Source organism: Podarcis vaucheri (assembly GCF_965113315.1).
Source record: "Podarcis vaucheri genome assembly, chromosome: 9".
Taxonomy (NCBI): domain Eukaryota; kingdom Metazoa; phylum Chordata; class Lepidosauria; order Squamata; family Lacertidae; genus Podarcis; species Podarcis vaucheri.
The window spans coordinates 31,681,977-31,698,709 of record NC_138767.1 but is presented as its reverse complement, the minus strand read 5'-3'; the positions used below and the strand labels follow the sequence as shown (position 1 = coordinate 31,698,709).

Below are 16,733 nucleotides of genomic sequence, written 5' to 3'. Positions count from 1 at the left end.
ATCCAGTGGGATCCAACACAGTGCTCTCAGATATTGTTGGACCAAGGCCAATGGTCAGGAATGATGGAATCTGGAGCCCAATAACATATGAAAGTCACCATGTTGGATTCCCTGTTCTAATGTTTTACTATATCTTTATATATGCTGGAAGCCACCCAGAGTGGCTGGGGCAACCCAGTCAGATGGGCAGAGTACAAATAACAAATTATTATTATTATTGCACAACTATGTCAGTTTTTCTGCTAAGACAATGTGCCAGATCCATTCACTGAATGTATGCATAGAGCATGACTTCCATTTGTTTGCTGTCTTCATTCTTGCAGCAGGAATCATGAAGATAACCATTTCCTTAGGGACCAACTATTTCTGTGTAATGAGGAATAAAGATAATAAATAATTCTGTTAGTTACATCAGAAATTAGCTCTTGAGCTCTAGGTCCTTTACTATGGGACATTTCCCAACATATGGTAGCGTGTCTCTTAAATATAATTACTGCTATTCTGAACAAATCCACTGACTAATCAGCTTATCTGCTGACTCAACACATCTATTGCAATGCTACCTTGTGGTAGGAAATCAAAGGCTGGGTCTTATAGCTGAATTAGTTTACCAACAGTGAGCTTTGAATTAATAACAGTAGGCAGTATCCAAAGCATTTGTTCTCTTTGCACAAGACTATCTATTTGCACAATTCAGCTCCCCCCCTTCTCCACACATGTGACATGTTCCCACAAAACAGATTTAGGAGGTACACAGGGGTGCACAGGGAGAAGAGAGGGAGGGGAACTACTTTGATTAAACAAGTGCATTCAATACCACCTAATCTATTAAAAATAATTACAGTAAAAAAGGAAGCATTGGCCCTAAAAACACACACCCTGAGGTTCCAAACACCAGAGAAGAGAGGTGTGTCTTCAGGTTCAGTCATCAATACTTTCCATGAATGGAATACTGTTCCAAGGGCTTAGAGCTAAGGAGGCATTGCTCATATAAGGCCATTAGTCAGAACGGCAGTTCCTAACCCTCACCTTTGTAGTTGGCCTTGGCTAGTTATATGCCGGTCAGGCTTCTAAGCAAAATGGCTCAAGAGGTGATCATGAAGAGATCACAAGAATATTTCACCTTGTAGTGACACGTCCATGTTAAAAATGTTTGTGTAAACTCCACTGGGTTCAGGGTTTCTCAAAATTGTTCAGATTCCTCTGCAACTTTGGGGAGGTAGGAATCAAATTTAAACATCTGAGTAGATTTAAGCAGTCAGCTCCCAAAGGCCTTTCCCTCTCTCTCCTCTGGATGTCTAGCCAACCACTTAACCTCTTCAAGCACCTTTTAGAAGTATCTCTAGAATGAAGGTCAGTGTATTGAGCATATATATATATATATATTATATCAACAACATAATGCTCTTTGGGGAAGAAAGTTAAATGCATTCTCCATGCAAGAGGACTACAGTTATACTGTTTTGGAAGTGGAAAACGAAGATATTTTATTGCTAACCCAGCACAAGCCACATTGTCAGCTAAGGCCTACTGCGTTATCATCTTTCAAATACTTGTCACCTAGAGGAATTCTAGACAACTGAACTATCCCATGTCAAACGAATTCTGTTCTTCAAACCAAATATGATTTTGAGGAGAAATCATAAAAAGTTATTCACAGAGCACATTCCAGACATCTGGCTGTGCTGTTGTCCTTCTGTATAAATGAAACCAAACACAGGTGAGGGCTCTGAAGGTAGCAACGAATGCATACTCGGCTGCCTCTGTAGCATCCTTGTTGTGCTGCCCAGCAGAGCTTGTCTGGGTAGTACAGGGCCTTTTGCAGTCTGCCTGAGTGAGGTGACAGAACTGATGGTAGTGGGCTGTGACTTGTTTGCAAAGCCTTAAACAGCTCAAGAACCGCCTCTCCCCACATGAACCGACCCAGACCTTACAATCACCAGAGGCCCTTCTTTGTGTGTCTCCTCAGCAATATGTCTTGATTGTGGCAACACATGAACGGGCCTTTTCTGCGGTGGATCCCTGTTTGTGGAATGCTCTCCCCAGGGAGGTTTGTCTGGCTCCATTGGGGCATATCTTTGGGTACCGGGCAGAATCATTATTCTTCTCCCAGATCTTTGGCTAATTAAACAGTCTATGGCCTTTTAAACTGTTGGGGTTTTTGTTTGTTACTTTGGTATATATTTGTGCATTATGATCCCCAGATGAAAGGTGGTATAGAAATAAAATAAAGAAATAAATAATGTTGACAAAAAACGTATTAGAAAGAAGGGAGCTTAAAAGTGGAACCTGTCAGGAGGCAGAGCAACCAATCCCCATGGCAGGTTGCCAGGAATGGATAAGGCAAGGAAAAGTCCTTACCATCTGCTTTTTATTCAATATTTACAGAGAGAGGTTTGGGAATGCAGCCTCTTGGAATAATGGCATTGTCCCGAGTAAATCTCCACCCCCACTTCTCTCCCGCTTCCTCATTTGTCAACAGCACCCCCACCCCTACAGTTGCTGCTTAGGGCCATCTGTCTTTGAGCTCTTTGCTCTCCTACTTTTAAGGCTCACTGGATTCTGTGAGATGGTGGGTCTGGAATGCTTTCTAGTGACAATGTGTCAGCCAGCTGCTGCTCTGGCTCTGCCTCCTCCTCTCCCATTATTACCCATCTTTTCCCCTCATCTTCCTCTGAGCTGTGACCTCCCTCAAATCCCAGTTGTAATTCTGAACTGTCTTCTTCTTCTCTTGAAGGGTCAGAATGGGGAGGCGGTTTCCATCATTCCTCCTCTGCCCAGTCCCTGACTGAACCTCTCAAATTAGGTGGCATCATGCAAAACGTGGCTAATATCAGTGCAGTTTTGGAAAGATTAGTCCACCATCTTGTTTCAATATGGCATCCAACTGTATCCAAACCTTGACAAGAATCTGCTCCTTGATCTCAGGAGCCATCATGAAAAAGCTGGTTATCTTAGGAGGTGTCGCAATACATCATAAAAAACAACTTTCCAAAATAGACAGTCAATGAGGGATGCTCAGGAATCCTTATCATTGCCAACAGCTGCCTTTGGAAAAGACTTAGAAAGATAGCATGGAAAGCTGTGAGCTGGAGTAGAAATAAACAGAAGGGACAGGCGTTATTGTTTGGGTCCTAGAAGCATTAACACAGATGTCTGTAGCAAGTGGAAATGGGTGCTGCTGAGCAAACCATAGAGCATATGAGCATTTAATAATTTTTTCAGATTCCAACATCTGCATTCAGTCATGCCTTTAAGGTTGCATCCAAAGAGGGACTCAAGATAACAATCAGATTACATACTTTGCATTCACATAACAATGATGTGTGCACACTATTTCCATCCTTAATACATTTATCATCCGCAGAATGTACAAGATCATGCCAGTTTGCATTCTTACTACATTATTTTTTCTTTGTAGAAATGTTTCTCCATCATCTTTATTTCCCACAATACTGGAATAGCCAAACATGAAAAACCTTGCCCAGTAACTTCTATGCATCTGTTATTTTTCACATTATCTTGCCACATTTCACACGTCTACAAAATCTCAATGTGGAAAAGGGGGAGCACGCTGGACTGGAAAATTTGTATAGCAAAGCAAAATTGTTTACAGCTGAATCTAATATTCTGCTATGGATACAGTGATGCAAATTATGGCTTGGCTTGGCTTGCCATAGGTAAAGTACATCCCATGATTGTCTGGCAGCACAAGAACATAAGACAACCCTGTTGGATCAGGCCAATGGCCCATTTAGTCCAGCATCTTGTTTTTACCGTGGCCAACCAGATACCTGTCAGTCATACCTCTGATGCATCCAATGGCCATGCCCCTCTAGACTTCCTTCCCACCAAAATGGTCCTTCAGGGTAGCTGTAGAAGTATTTGAAAGTGTTCAGGTTTATAGGCTGAGTCTCTATCTGTGCTAAACAGACATTCACTAATTTCTTCTGTCAAGATTGCTACTCCCCCTCTGCACCTATGCGAAACTTAGATTTAGCCCTTCAAGCTGTTGAGCACCTGGGATGTCCATTGACTTTGGTGCTCAACAGATGCCAAGACCCTCCCATGGTTTAGGGACATTCAGAAATCTCCAGCACCTGGCTATAAGGAAGATTTGGGATTCTCGAGGGGCAGATAATTTACTGGCGTCATAAATAATGCCACAAAGAAGTATAGTTTGATGAAGAACATCCCTCCCCTGAAAGAATTAATCTTAAGAGATTTGGTGACGCGGTTCATTAGTCATTAGGTATATCTAAATGAATATTGGAATGTAAATAGTGATGTGACAAGGATCAAGGCACTGTCAGCAGTTTCATGCAGAAAGAGAAAATTCCCATATTTAGAGGTTTTTTCACAGGGGATGTCACGAGTATCGATCAAGATAGAGAAATGGGAAGATAAGTGATTTTCCAAATTTAGCAGGTATGTCAGCTCGTGAATCACCAGACAACGAACTTCAGGAAGCTCCTGCTATTAGACTGTGTTGTGAGTACATGGCGATTGCCCTCAAAGACCTTTGCAAGCCCTTAAATTGTTCGTTTTTTTTTTTTAAAAAAATATCATTGATCTTAGATCATGAAAGGACACAAGGTCTCTTGAGAACTCATATAGCACAATGGCTAAGAGTACCAAGTGGGAACTGGGCCAGGTTCAATTAGAGCTAAGCCAAAAGTACTTCCTTTAAAATTTTCAGCTCAAAATGTGGTGGGGGATTTTTACTGATCTTTGTAAATAAATAAATAAATGAATAAATTAAAAAAAACTATTATTATTTTTGCCACTGACTGTAGTGGCATAGCAGAGTGCTCTGAGTAATTTTATTACTCAGAATGCCCTGGATTTAAGGGATGTTGTGGGACTAACTTGGGGGGGGGAATGGCAGCACTCAATGAAGACTTCTGTTTCTCTCCCCTCCCCCCGCCACCCAAGTGGATGCAAATGACCCTCTTTCCTTGGAGGTTTTTAAGCAGAGGTTGTATGGCCATCTGCCATGGATGCTTTAGTTGAGAATCCTGTTTTGCAGGGGGTTGGACTAGATGCCCCAACTCTACAACTCTATGTTGCTATGATTCTATGACCCTACAGCCAGAGCATTCTGGGCTATGAAAACTGTCTGTCAGTAACTAGCTGCAGCAGACTAGGGAAATCATTTAAAGAAAGAACAGTTAAAAATAAAAAAAACTGCTGAACAACAGTAGGCAATTAGTGAACCTTTTTGAAAACTTTGCTTCTCCACACTGAACCACCCACCACCACCTAGTTCACTGTGTGCAAATGAGTTGGTTGGAATGCATTTTGTTTCAATTCTGAGTTCATTCAGACTTGCCCTTGCCTTCTTGCCCCCCCCCCCCGGGAAATTCTAGTTTTACCTGGAGCAAGCATCAATTGGGTTTTCTCTGGGTTGAGGTTTGTTCCAATTTATCGCTAAAGAGTGGGAAAAGCAATGGGGCAAGAGCAAAACCACTTGGACCTATGCCTAGAAATGACAGGAAAAGGAGAAAATCACTCAGATCCATGCTAATAATAATAATAATAATAATAATAATAATAATAATAATAATAATAATATCTTTATTGTCATTGCCCCCTCTCGGGGACAACGAAATTACTTGGCTGCTCCATCCACCCAGGTAGGGCACTCCACACAAAATCAAAACAACTATAAAAACACTAATTAAAACAATACATTATAATACAGCAAGGAAGATTAGATGACTTTCAAAGTCCGGGCTTCCCATTCAGGGCCGAGATCGCTCTGGAGAAGAAGCTGTTCTTAAGACAGCTTGTTCTTGTCTTCATCGTCCTGTATCTCCGTCCCGACGGCAGGAGCTCAAAGAGACAGTGACCAGGATGTGATGGATCTTTTACTATGTCCAGTGCCTTCCTATGGCACCTTGTGGCATAAATCTGCTCTAAGGTGGAGAGTGGGCAGCCAACAATGCTCTCTGCTGCCTTAACAACTCTGCACAACCCCAACCTGTCCTGGGTAGTACAGCTTCCGTACCACACACATAAGCCATAAGTGAGCACGTTCTCAAGGGACAAGTGCAAGTCCGGATGAGCCCAGTAGTTCAAATATTCTGAGCCAAAATTTACTGAGGCCTTGTGGCAAGCCCATTATTCCCTCAGATTTAGTCTATCTACAGTATTGATTAGGGCTATATCATGAAGATTACTGATATATAATGTCTGTGGAGTATTTTGAGCACTTAAAAGTGTGGTACATGACTGATAGGACAACAATGTGGGATTTCCCCAGGTATAGAATAAATGTGGGGAGGGGGTCACATGTGTAGGACCCTGTGATCTCCCCTATCAAATCTGATTACTGAGTAGATTGTATTCATATATTAAGCTTTGGAAATTACCTTGAAGTTAAATTGATCACTTCTCATAGCTACTGACAGAAACTGGAAAAGCTATTGCAGAATGGAAACCAAAACCTTATTCTATCCCAACTGGAAATACAAATATTATTAAGTTTGTTGAGTCCGGGAAGTGTGATTCATATATTAGTAGCTTTTCACATTTTCAGTGAGCCTGTCCTTTTTTTACATTCCTTTGTGGAAATGATAGGTGGTATTCAACAGTTTTAATCAAAGTAACCCAACTGAAGTTAATGACTAAGTTAGGTTCATTAATTTCAGTAGATCTATTCTGAGTAAAACTTAACTGATTCTAATACAAGTATTCATAAATGTAGATATAGCTCACAGTCCTCTTCTGCAGACGTTTTATTTTACTGTATTTCATTCTTCTTGCATCTGTACAATGTATCTGAATATAGCAGAACTGTTGGCTTCATCCACAAGACTTGTAGGTGTAATAGTAGCACACTATGAGTTCTACCCATTTTTATATGCAATTCCCACATTTCTAAGGCAAATTGTAGAAAAGCATTCCTCCCACTAATTGACTGTAACCTCGTTAATGCCTTGGACTCATAGGATTTTAAATAGTGCTTGCAGTCTTCAGGATATTTTAATGTGGTCATATAAACTCTCAGTATTTGAATGTGTCCCTGAAGCATTTTGTGAATGTACTAAAAGATTTTGGCCCTAGATACGCTAACCTCAAAAGTGATGCCTGAGAGATGAGTTGACAATGACTTGATGTATCCTCTCAGAAACTTCTTTCTTTTCCTCCATGAATAAATTGCTGTCACAATGTTTAGGCCATAGCATCTGACTCCTGTCTTCCTCACATTGGTGTGTTGTTCTTGTCTATTACATTAGTGGTGTCCAATTGTAGTATATCTGTTTTCCACTTCTGATATCTAAGGCTGACAAGGAAGATATGTGTTGGATAAGACTATTTAGTGCTGAGTTAGGCTAGAAAATGGACGAAAGGTATTTCAGGGTATTTCCCCCCCTTCATGGTTTTCTCTTCACATCCATGGAATGTGCTCTTTGTGGAAAATGATCTCCTCAGTCTGTTACTCATATGAATAATAATCCTAATAATTGAGTTTGGTCAATTACCTCTTGCCTGATTTCCTACTTTTTCCCTACCGGTTCACATTTGAAAATCAGGAACAGCTGCCTTTTCTGATCCCTTCATGAACAGTCAATTCGAGTTTCAAAATAACTGTCTGTTTGTATACCATTATTCTTGGAGAACCATTAGTGGACCGATTCTATAACCATTGAGCTCATGGAGGGCACTCTGCTAACCAAGTAATGTTATATAAAATCAAAATATAAAACCACAAAATACATAATCAAAATAAAAACAACCCAATAGCCCCTCCACCCAAAAAATCCACATTTTAAAAGGGCATAGGATGTCAATCAAATCAACCCAAAGCCTGGTTAAAAAGGAACGTTTTTGCCTGGCGTCTAAAGATGTATAATGAAGGCGCCAGGCAAACTTCCCGGGGGAGAGCATTCCAAAATGGAGAGCCACTGCAGAAAAGGCCCTGTTCTCGTTTTACCACCCTCCGGACATCTCAAGGAGTAGGCACACGAAGAAGGGCCTCCGAAGATGACCTCAGGGTCTGGGTAGGTTCATATGGAAAGAGGCAGTCCTTGAGGTATTGTGATCCTGAGCTATTTTTTGTTTTGAACACTCTCATGGAAGGATTAGGGGACTCACCAGGTCGAAGCTAGTTGAAAACTTTATTGTCTGTCTTCAAAAAGAACAGAAAAAATGACCAAAAGAGTAGATTATAAATCCCAAATTAAAGATTATAAGGAGAACCCAGTTAAACCCAAAGAAATTGGCATTGGTATAAACAGATACGAAATACAAGCTGAAGCCAGCAAGCAATCACAAGCAAAGGCCGCTGTGTTAAGAACACTCCAATCCACCAAACAATACAACACATGAAGACAATAAAAGAATTCTCCCACCTCTACTAGTCCAATAAATTTTGACACCTCAAAATTCTATCTGTGGATTCTATCTCCTGAGATAATCCCCTCACCTTCTCTCATGGGTCAGCCATCCCTGTCTCCTACACAATACAGGTGAGCTCTCCAGACTGAACCTCTACTCATACTTCTCCAGACACCAGTTAGAGAATATGCATGGATGGCTGTATACCCTCCAACATTTCTCTGATGCAAATAGGGACATCCCATTCCATAATGATAATTTTACTATTTATACCCCACACATCTTACTGGGTTGCTCTAGCCACACTGAGCAGCTTCCAACATAAATAAAAACAAAACAAAACATTAAACATTTAAAAGCTTCCCTATACAGAATTGCTTTCAGACAGCTTGGGGGTTGGATAACTCCATACCCTTCAACATATTTTCAATGAAAATAGGGACATTTTGAGGGACAGTGGGACATTCCAGGATTAAATCAGAAACCAGGATGGCTTCTCAAAATCAGGGATGTCCCTGGAAAATAGGGACAACATAGAGGGTCTGTGGCTGCTATAAATCCCTCATTACCTCAACAGTTCTTTCTAGATTTTTCTTCCTTGCAGGGAAATGATACTGCCTTAAATTCTAAACAAGAACAGAACAGCAACTGGCACGTGTCAGTTTCACACACATTTATTCAAAGTTCAGGTATTTATTTTGTATCCTTAGGCCTTCAGTTATGTCCTCATATTCAGTGTATATTTGAAAATATTACACATTTCAAAGAACTTGGCTGGTTGAGATTGCAGAGAATGTCTCTGACTTGTGTCGTGCAGCAGTTATTTTGTAAATAGCTATTTGTCTTAAGCAGTAGTTTTAGACTTAACACAGGCTGCTAAGATTTATATTATTATTGATCCTGTTAGTTTAAAAAAATGCACTTGTATCACTTGTTTCCTCCAAGAAGCTCAAGGCAGCATACATAATTCTCCTTGCCAAACTGCTATATAAAGGAATTGCCTGGACACTCAATTGCACTGAATAGGGAAGCTCTTGCGACTCAGAACCCTCATCCACATTGCTGCTCCTTAAATTGATATTTTCATTAGTGTATAAACTGTTGCAGACTATTATTTGTAGGAAAATGGTTGTTAATGCCTATGTGGTAAAATGGGCGCAGGGGTGGAAATTTACTACAGTTATGATTGAAAAGAAAACAATAAGACGCCATTTCTACAAGCGACAAAAACACAAAAACGATTATCTTTCATATCATTACTAATCTTGTATGAAGCATTTACTGGAATACCATGCAATAACATACCAGACCTCTTTGATTGAGGAGGGATATGCATACATACCCAACATTCAGAAAGATTAAGTATAGAAGCAAAATGATTTATGTCCCTAACATACATATTGTTGATCCAAATCTGATGATAAAGTTCAGGTCTCTGGGTCTTCTGCAAAAGAGCAGCACGACGAAGGCGGCGCTTCACAGTGTTCACAGAGGGGTAATAGGTAGTCACGGTGACTTCCCAGGGGGAAGGAGGGCCAATGCGGTAGGGATGAATATGGTCTTCCAACGTGCCAGGAAACGCTGGAACAGCTGCGGAAGGTGACTCTGTCCAGGGCGCATCAATATGGCGATGTTTCCAGCTGTGATGCGGATTGAGGTCAAGGCGTTGGTGTCTCCTTGGGCGAAGACGAGGCAACAGAAGAGCGCCAAGGTCGAACGCACCTGGCTGGAACCCATTGTATTTCTCAGTCCACGTCAATGTCAGTGAATCCGCGACCCCAGGAAATCAAGGAAGCTGGACCCTTCCACTGTGGATCTGGAAGCAACCTGTAAGACACTAGAGGGTGCTGCAGTACTTCTTCTTTCCTGAAATGAAGTTCAGCAGGCGTAAAGTTCCTTCCGTGAGGGTACAACAAATGATTTAAGGTAAACAATTCTTGATGTACAATATTAGGTATTTCAGAAACAGTAGCCGAGTGACCTCCCAATTGCTTGTTGAGAAGGGTCTTAAAAGGCCGGTAAGAGGCTCGCCATCGAAGGAAACATTGCGGTGGGGAAGTCAACGTTTGTGAGAGTGCTCAGAAAAGCCTTTCCAGAATGGTCCATGACCTCGGAGCCAGTGTCCAAGTGGCAGAAAGTTCAAGCTGCTGGTCCCCACCAGGCCTCTCCTTCTCAGAGCTCTGCAAACCTGCTTCAAATGATGTATCAGGAACCCTCGCGATGGTCCTACACATTCCAGACTTACTCATGCCTGAGTCGGCTGAAGGCGCAGCTGGAGGAGCCTCTGTCTGTCAAGCCCCTGAAGATGTGGGACCACCTGCGAGTTTTTGAGAGATCTATATACAGTGATAGGTACGTCTTTGCCAAAAACCTGTTTGAGATTGGCCACCTGGCAGAGATTGAGTGGGCAATTTACCAGGACTGGCACACTTTTCTCCAACAAGCATTCGGGGACCAGCTTGACATCCATGGCTTCCTTTATCTACGGGCACCTCCAGAGAAGAGGGAGGCCTGAAGAGAAGGAGGTCCAGCTGCGCTACCTGGAGCAGCTTCACACTCAGCACGAACATTGGCTCATGGAGAAGAGCACAGAGATTCATTCTGAAAACATAAGAAATGCTCCAGTCTTGCTGCTTGGCCTTAATTCATTCCCATTGTTGTATAGCCCATAATCCTTTGAATCCACCCGAAGGTTTTGGCCCAATGCACCACGTGGTGGTGCAGGCCGCAACCTGCCACAGGGATGACAAGAAGAATTTATGTCGCAAGATATAAGCGTTTAGAAGATGAGACAAACAATTTTGCTTAGGTTTTGTTAAGAAAATTTTTATTGTTCATAAAACAAGTAAGAAAAGAGGGCATGTAGGAAAATGGTTGTTAATGCCTATGTGGTAAAATGGGCGCAGGGGTGGAAATTTACTACAGTTTGACCTTTTGATACTGCAGGCTGTGCTAGGCATGATGAGCGCGTGATCACCTCATGCAAGGAAGGTGATTGGTTCACATAGTATAGCCTGATAATGGGGTGATCCCCATATATGGTGCTTGTCTTTACCTGCTGGTTGATACAGGTGTTGTATGGTTTTTACTGTTCTTAATAAAATGTGGGCTGCAGCAGCTCCTGGAGAGGCAGAGAGCAAGGGGAGAGGCTGGCTAAGCTCTTTGAATACATCCTGGCGTGAGACTGATTATTTTTGTGACTAGCAGGCCCTCGTCATTACTGCCCTCGTCAATTATTCATTTCATAAAATGCAGGAAGTGCTATCCTGATTTGTTATTAACAGCAGCTATTCACAAAACAGTGGTATCAATGCCCATGACAGCCATAAATCAAAAATTCAAAAATGCCTATCAATACATTGTAGAGAGAGAGGGAATTATAGGTCATGAACCTGTTCACAAACTTTAGGATGCGTACACACTATCAGTTTAAAGCATCTTCCCAAGCACACAGGAAACTGTAGTTTACCCCTCACAGAGCTACAGGTCGCAGCATCCTTAACAAACTACAGTTCCCAGGATTCTTTGGACATTTCAATGTACTTTAAATGCATGATGTGCACACTGCCTTAATTAAAAACTGATATTACGGAACAAAAGGTTTACATAACAACCTGTTTTTAAATCACTAAAACAAAAATTTCAAACCTAAAAGAGTTAAAAAATGGAAACTATTTAGTAGAAATAAATTGATAGGCATAGAACCAAACTGAAGCAGTGATATATTAGAGAAAATATGCTTTTATTGTTTCCCTCTAGGGTACACCAGTCAATCTTCTCATAACAGTAGAATAAGCTGATATTACCAAGTTGAATAAGTCAGCATGAAGTCTTGCTATGGTAAGTCATTTGACTGAACAACGGACATGAATGTAAATATTAATTTTAAAAGTAATGAACATTTGTTTTACTTTCCAATAAGATAATAGACACATTCTAGCACATATATATATAATCTTTCAGTGCATATAAAATGTCGAAAAAGTCTTTAAAACTTTATTGTTCCTAGCATTTTAGCCTTCATTGTATGCTTCCATTTTATTTGTGACTCCCAAATCACACTTCTAAACAGGAAACATTAAGAATCTCTTTCCCCTAATATTGTTCATGATGTAATAAAGTCTTATGCATTAGAATATTTTTGGAAGTTTCTCAGCCAACTTTTAAAACTCCTAAGAATACTTTATTGTTTAAAGGAGGGTTGATCCTTTGAGATCAGTATTGTATGACTAAAGAAATTCTAAGCATTAAACACCTTTTCCCATACTAAACCTCTGGAACTTTGCTTTCCATTTACAATGATTTCTAGCATCCAAAAGTTATACTATGCGGAAAACAAGATGGTGGGGGTAATGCCCCATACATTTCAATGGCTCTTTCTATGCTCAGTAAACAAAAGAAAGTAAAAGAATGAAATTGGAACCATCAGTAGGGAAACTTATTGATAAAACACACAATCCCCCAGTGTAGTGTATTTAGAGATCAAAATACTTAATTTAATTACCTTCCCCTTTTGAGCAGCTCTCACTTGCAAGGAATCATGAGGGCTGAGTTTTTATCCTTAGCAACTTTGCCTTAGGGAGAGAGGTTTCAGGGTAGATGGGGTTGCAGCCAGAGCTTCATTCCAGATGTTGTCAGTGATGACATCTGGAACTCTGGACAGTATGAGGCAGTCCTTTTGCCCCCTGCCCCAATACCTGGAAAGAAGACTCAAGAGACAAGAAATGGGATGATTGTTGTATTTTTTAAAACATAACAATTTGGAGGAACCATAAGACCAACTAATCAAATAATCCACCTTCGGGTGGTGGGGAAGGAAGGATCTAACTGTATGAGAAGGTCGCTAGCTATGGCTGTCCACACAAAGATGGGAAGCAAATGCTTCCCACTTGCTAGGCAAGCCTTGGGTACAAACCTCAAATGAACACCCAGGTCCTGCTGTCTAGCATCAACCCAAAATGTTCATGTCAGGCCTAAAGAACACCCAAGTCCCACCTAAAGGGTTTTCGCCAGGCATATTGCACAGGTGGATCCCCAAAGTGTGTCCTGAACCCAATAATGCCCCAGTATGTGCTTTGAAGACACTTGAATTCGGGATGCAAGGGAGAAACGTGCTAAGAGGAAGGAATGCTTGGCAAATGCTCACCGTGATCAGCTCCCAGCCAGAAACCTATGTCCCCACTGTGGAAGGACGTGTGAATCCAGAATTGGCCTCCACAGTCACTAACGGACTTATTGTTAAAACCGTGTTTATGGAAGACAATCTTACTCAGCTATGAGGGACTGCCATTATGGAGCAGTGGTAAGAGTACTAGAGTAGGACCTAGAAGACCAGGGTTCAACTCCTCACTCAGTCGTGAAGCCTAGTGGGTGGCTTTGGGCTAGTCACTGTCTCTCAGCCTAACCGACCTCACAGGGTGAAGATAAAATGGTGAGTGGCAGAAGTGTACACGCCACCTTGAGCTTTCTGGGGAGAGGTAAGATATAAAAGTAAGGATAAATAAAATATTTTCCTATCCCCACTGATTTACTTGCACAGATGCCATTTCAGACCATAAAGCATGTTCTGTCACTCCAGAAACCCAATCTAACTGAGCAGAAAACCTCAAACAGGGAAACCAGGAACCAGCAGAAGCTGACACTGCTTGGAGGGAGGGAGGGAGGGTGAAGCACCCTGAAAGGAGGAGGATTTAGGGGAAGGAACTGGCTAAAGCCAGACACCAACCCTTTCCCCAACTGGCCAAAAGGACATCAGCGACCTCACCTCTACCCATTCTCTTCGGGAGCCATCTCTCCCAAGTTGTATTTCCAAAAGGGAAGGGGTGGGGGGGTCAATACACCATCTCTGGAGGAGTGGCAACAACATTAGCCTCAGATTCTGGATTGACCTGCATGTAAACAGACCTCTTAGCATATGTTAAAGACCTTTTGGACAGGCACTCTTGGCACTTCCCATAGTCTCTGCAGCAAATATATTTCTGTGCTCCAGTCTGTGGTGGTGGTTATAGTGTCTTGCCTTAGACTGTAGAGATCCAATTTCAAAGCCTGATTTATCCACAAAGCTCAGTGACATTGGGCTGGTCCTTAAATTTCTCAGCCTACCCCACAATGTTGTTTTGACAATAGTTTGAGGATGGAAGAGCTCTGTGTGATGCATAGGGCTTCTTGAACAGTGGAGTTTAAAATGTCATAATAATTTCTGCTTGTAAATATTCTGGAGTCGGGATTAGTTTAGGGAAATGGAAGCCATCAGGTTCCACCCCTGTACCACACAGGAATATTATAAAGAAAGGATAAGATGACTAAGGCTGCCCTTTCCCTATCTACACACACATCCCTCTAGTATAGGAATGGGGAATTAGTCCCAGCCAGTATGGCTAATGGGCAAGGATGATGGAAATTGTAGTTCAATAACATGTGGAGGCTACAGGTTACTCCTTCCCACTCTATCCCACAGCAAGAGTATTCTGAGGACCATGGGGGCGGGGAATGTCCTTCCTTTCCTGTCCCACTTCCTGAAACTCCCAAGGTAGAGCAATACTAGCATGCCCCTGTTCCAAGATTAACAGAAGAACTCCTATTAGGTTATAGAGATAAACTGTAGCATTTTGTTGCAGGTCCCAATTGAATGATGATATCCTGGTCACTAGTTAGCTTTCTAGAGAATAGCATGATCTCTTTCAGCAAGATTCTGCAATAAAACCTCCCTCTATTATGCAGTCCAGCTGAATGAATATGAGTCCTCTACAAAGCAAGACATTGAAAACAACAGCAAAACCTGTCACTAGATTATTACTTTCTAAATCCAAGTATTATTTATAACTTGTTCTCTGCTATGTGGCCTCATCTCAGAGTGCTGACATACGGTGCCTGACATAAGGGCTTTCACTTGGTTTAGATGCAGTGATCAAATTGCTTTGCCATTGCAACCTACCACAAAAATAACAAACTCTTCAGCAGCCATACGCTGTAGATTATTAAATGGAAAATTTCCAAATAGCATATAAACTCAATGGCAGTCAGAAAGCATTAACTCAGCTGCAGGAGGGCGAGTGGTGAAATGAGAGCAAGCATTTTATGTGTACCTGTATTTATTTGGACAATTCAAAGATTGCATTTTCACTTTCTGCTTAGGTGTAATATTACGGGCTGCAGCGTATTTTCCTTTGTTTACTCTTGGCCACATTTTTGAAGTGCATATTCTACAGAAATAGCAGAAACTGAAAGGGCCATTCAGGGCCATTTAAAGAGTTTTGAGAGGTGTTGCCCATGTTAATCATCATCATCATCATCATCCTCGTCATCATTCACCATAAGGTCCCAGGGCAGATTACAACAGTCTACAAATACTATATTGAAATCAAGTAAAACAATCTACATTTGTTCTAATATATGTATCTCAAGTGTCATATCTACCCCTCCACTTTCCCCAATAATCCCTGAGCTCATTCACTGTAGCTGAAATTAGTGGTGTTGAAGCTGTAATTGTTTGATTTATAATAATATTTATTATATATTATTATTTACTAAACTTATATAGTACTCTTCATACTAGGATCACAGAGTGGCTTACAGTAAAAAAATTCAAAAATGCATAATATAATAACAAAACAATACCTCCCAATAACACATTTTAAAAAAACATAGATTGTTTAATTCACCAAAGACTTAGATGAAGAGGAAAGTTTTGCCTGCCGCCTAAAAACATGTAATGAAGGGACCAGGTGAGAGAAAAGATTATACAATAGTATTTTTTTGACCACAAAGCCTTAACCAATAACCATATATTTTGTTAGTTAACTTGGCAACACTTTGGAACACAGGCTAACCAGACATATCTTGATTTTAAAAAACCCATTTTGAGTGCCATCCGCCTCTATTTATTAAGAAATCTCCCTTTGATAAAATAAATGGTAGGACTGAAAAGCAGAAGTGCTTTCAAAACCATCACCAACTATCATCCCCACACATCAGAACTCCTGTTAGTTATAGAAAGTAAGGCAGTGTCAAACATATTTTTACTACTTCATTTTGTTTTTGGCTTTGCCAACAGTTGCCGTTGATTTTTCAGTCCTGTTAACTCCCACTTTCAACTGTTTTCAGTATTTTCATCCTTACAAAAACCCAGAAAGCCATGGTCCCATTATGAACTGACATCATGGATTATGGCATTTCATCACTATTAATGTGCACTCACTGTGATTAGCCAATAAAATAAATTATGATGGTGTTCATGGAAATGAAAGACCATCCAGCAGAAACTGAATCAGCAGTCATGGTGGGAGAGCTAGTGGAAACAGCATTTTAACTATCCCACTGAAAAGTGAAAATTATTGGGACTGTGGCAAGAAGTTAGTGCTGGACCGAAAGGTTCTTCTGTGCTTTTCCAA

General features: G+C 41.0%; 1 long non-coding RNA gene and 1 pseudogene across 2 annotated transcripts in view; one reads left to right on the top strand and one right to left on the bottom strand.

Annotated features, from left to right (window-relative positions):
- Positions 1 to 260: 260 nt before the first annotated feature.
- Positions 261 to 16,733, bottom strand: part of LOC309540349 — a 64,827-nt gene continuing 48,354 nt past the window's right edge. Inside the window, exon 3 of the long non-coding RNA XR_014223203.1 lies at positions 261 to 366. This is a non-coding gene — a long non-coding RNA (uncharacterized lncRNA). The remainder of the gene's footprint in view (positions 367 to 16,733) is intronic.
- LOC309541053 (deoxyguanosine kinase, mitochondrial pseudogene) lies at positions 9,968 to 11,015 on the top strand (annotated as a pseudogene). Its single transcript has 2 exons — positions 9,968 to 10,054; positions 10,358 to 11,015. The product of its transcript is annotated as a deoxyguanosine kinase, mitochondrial pseudogene (transcript).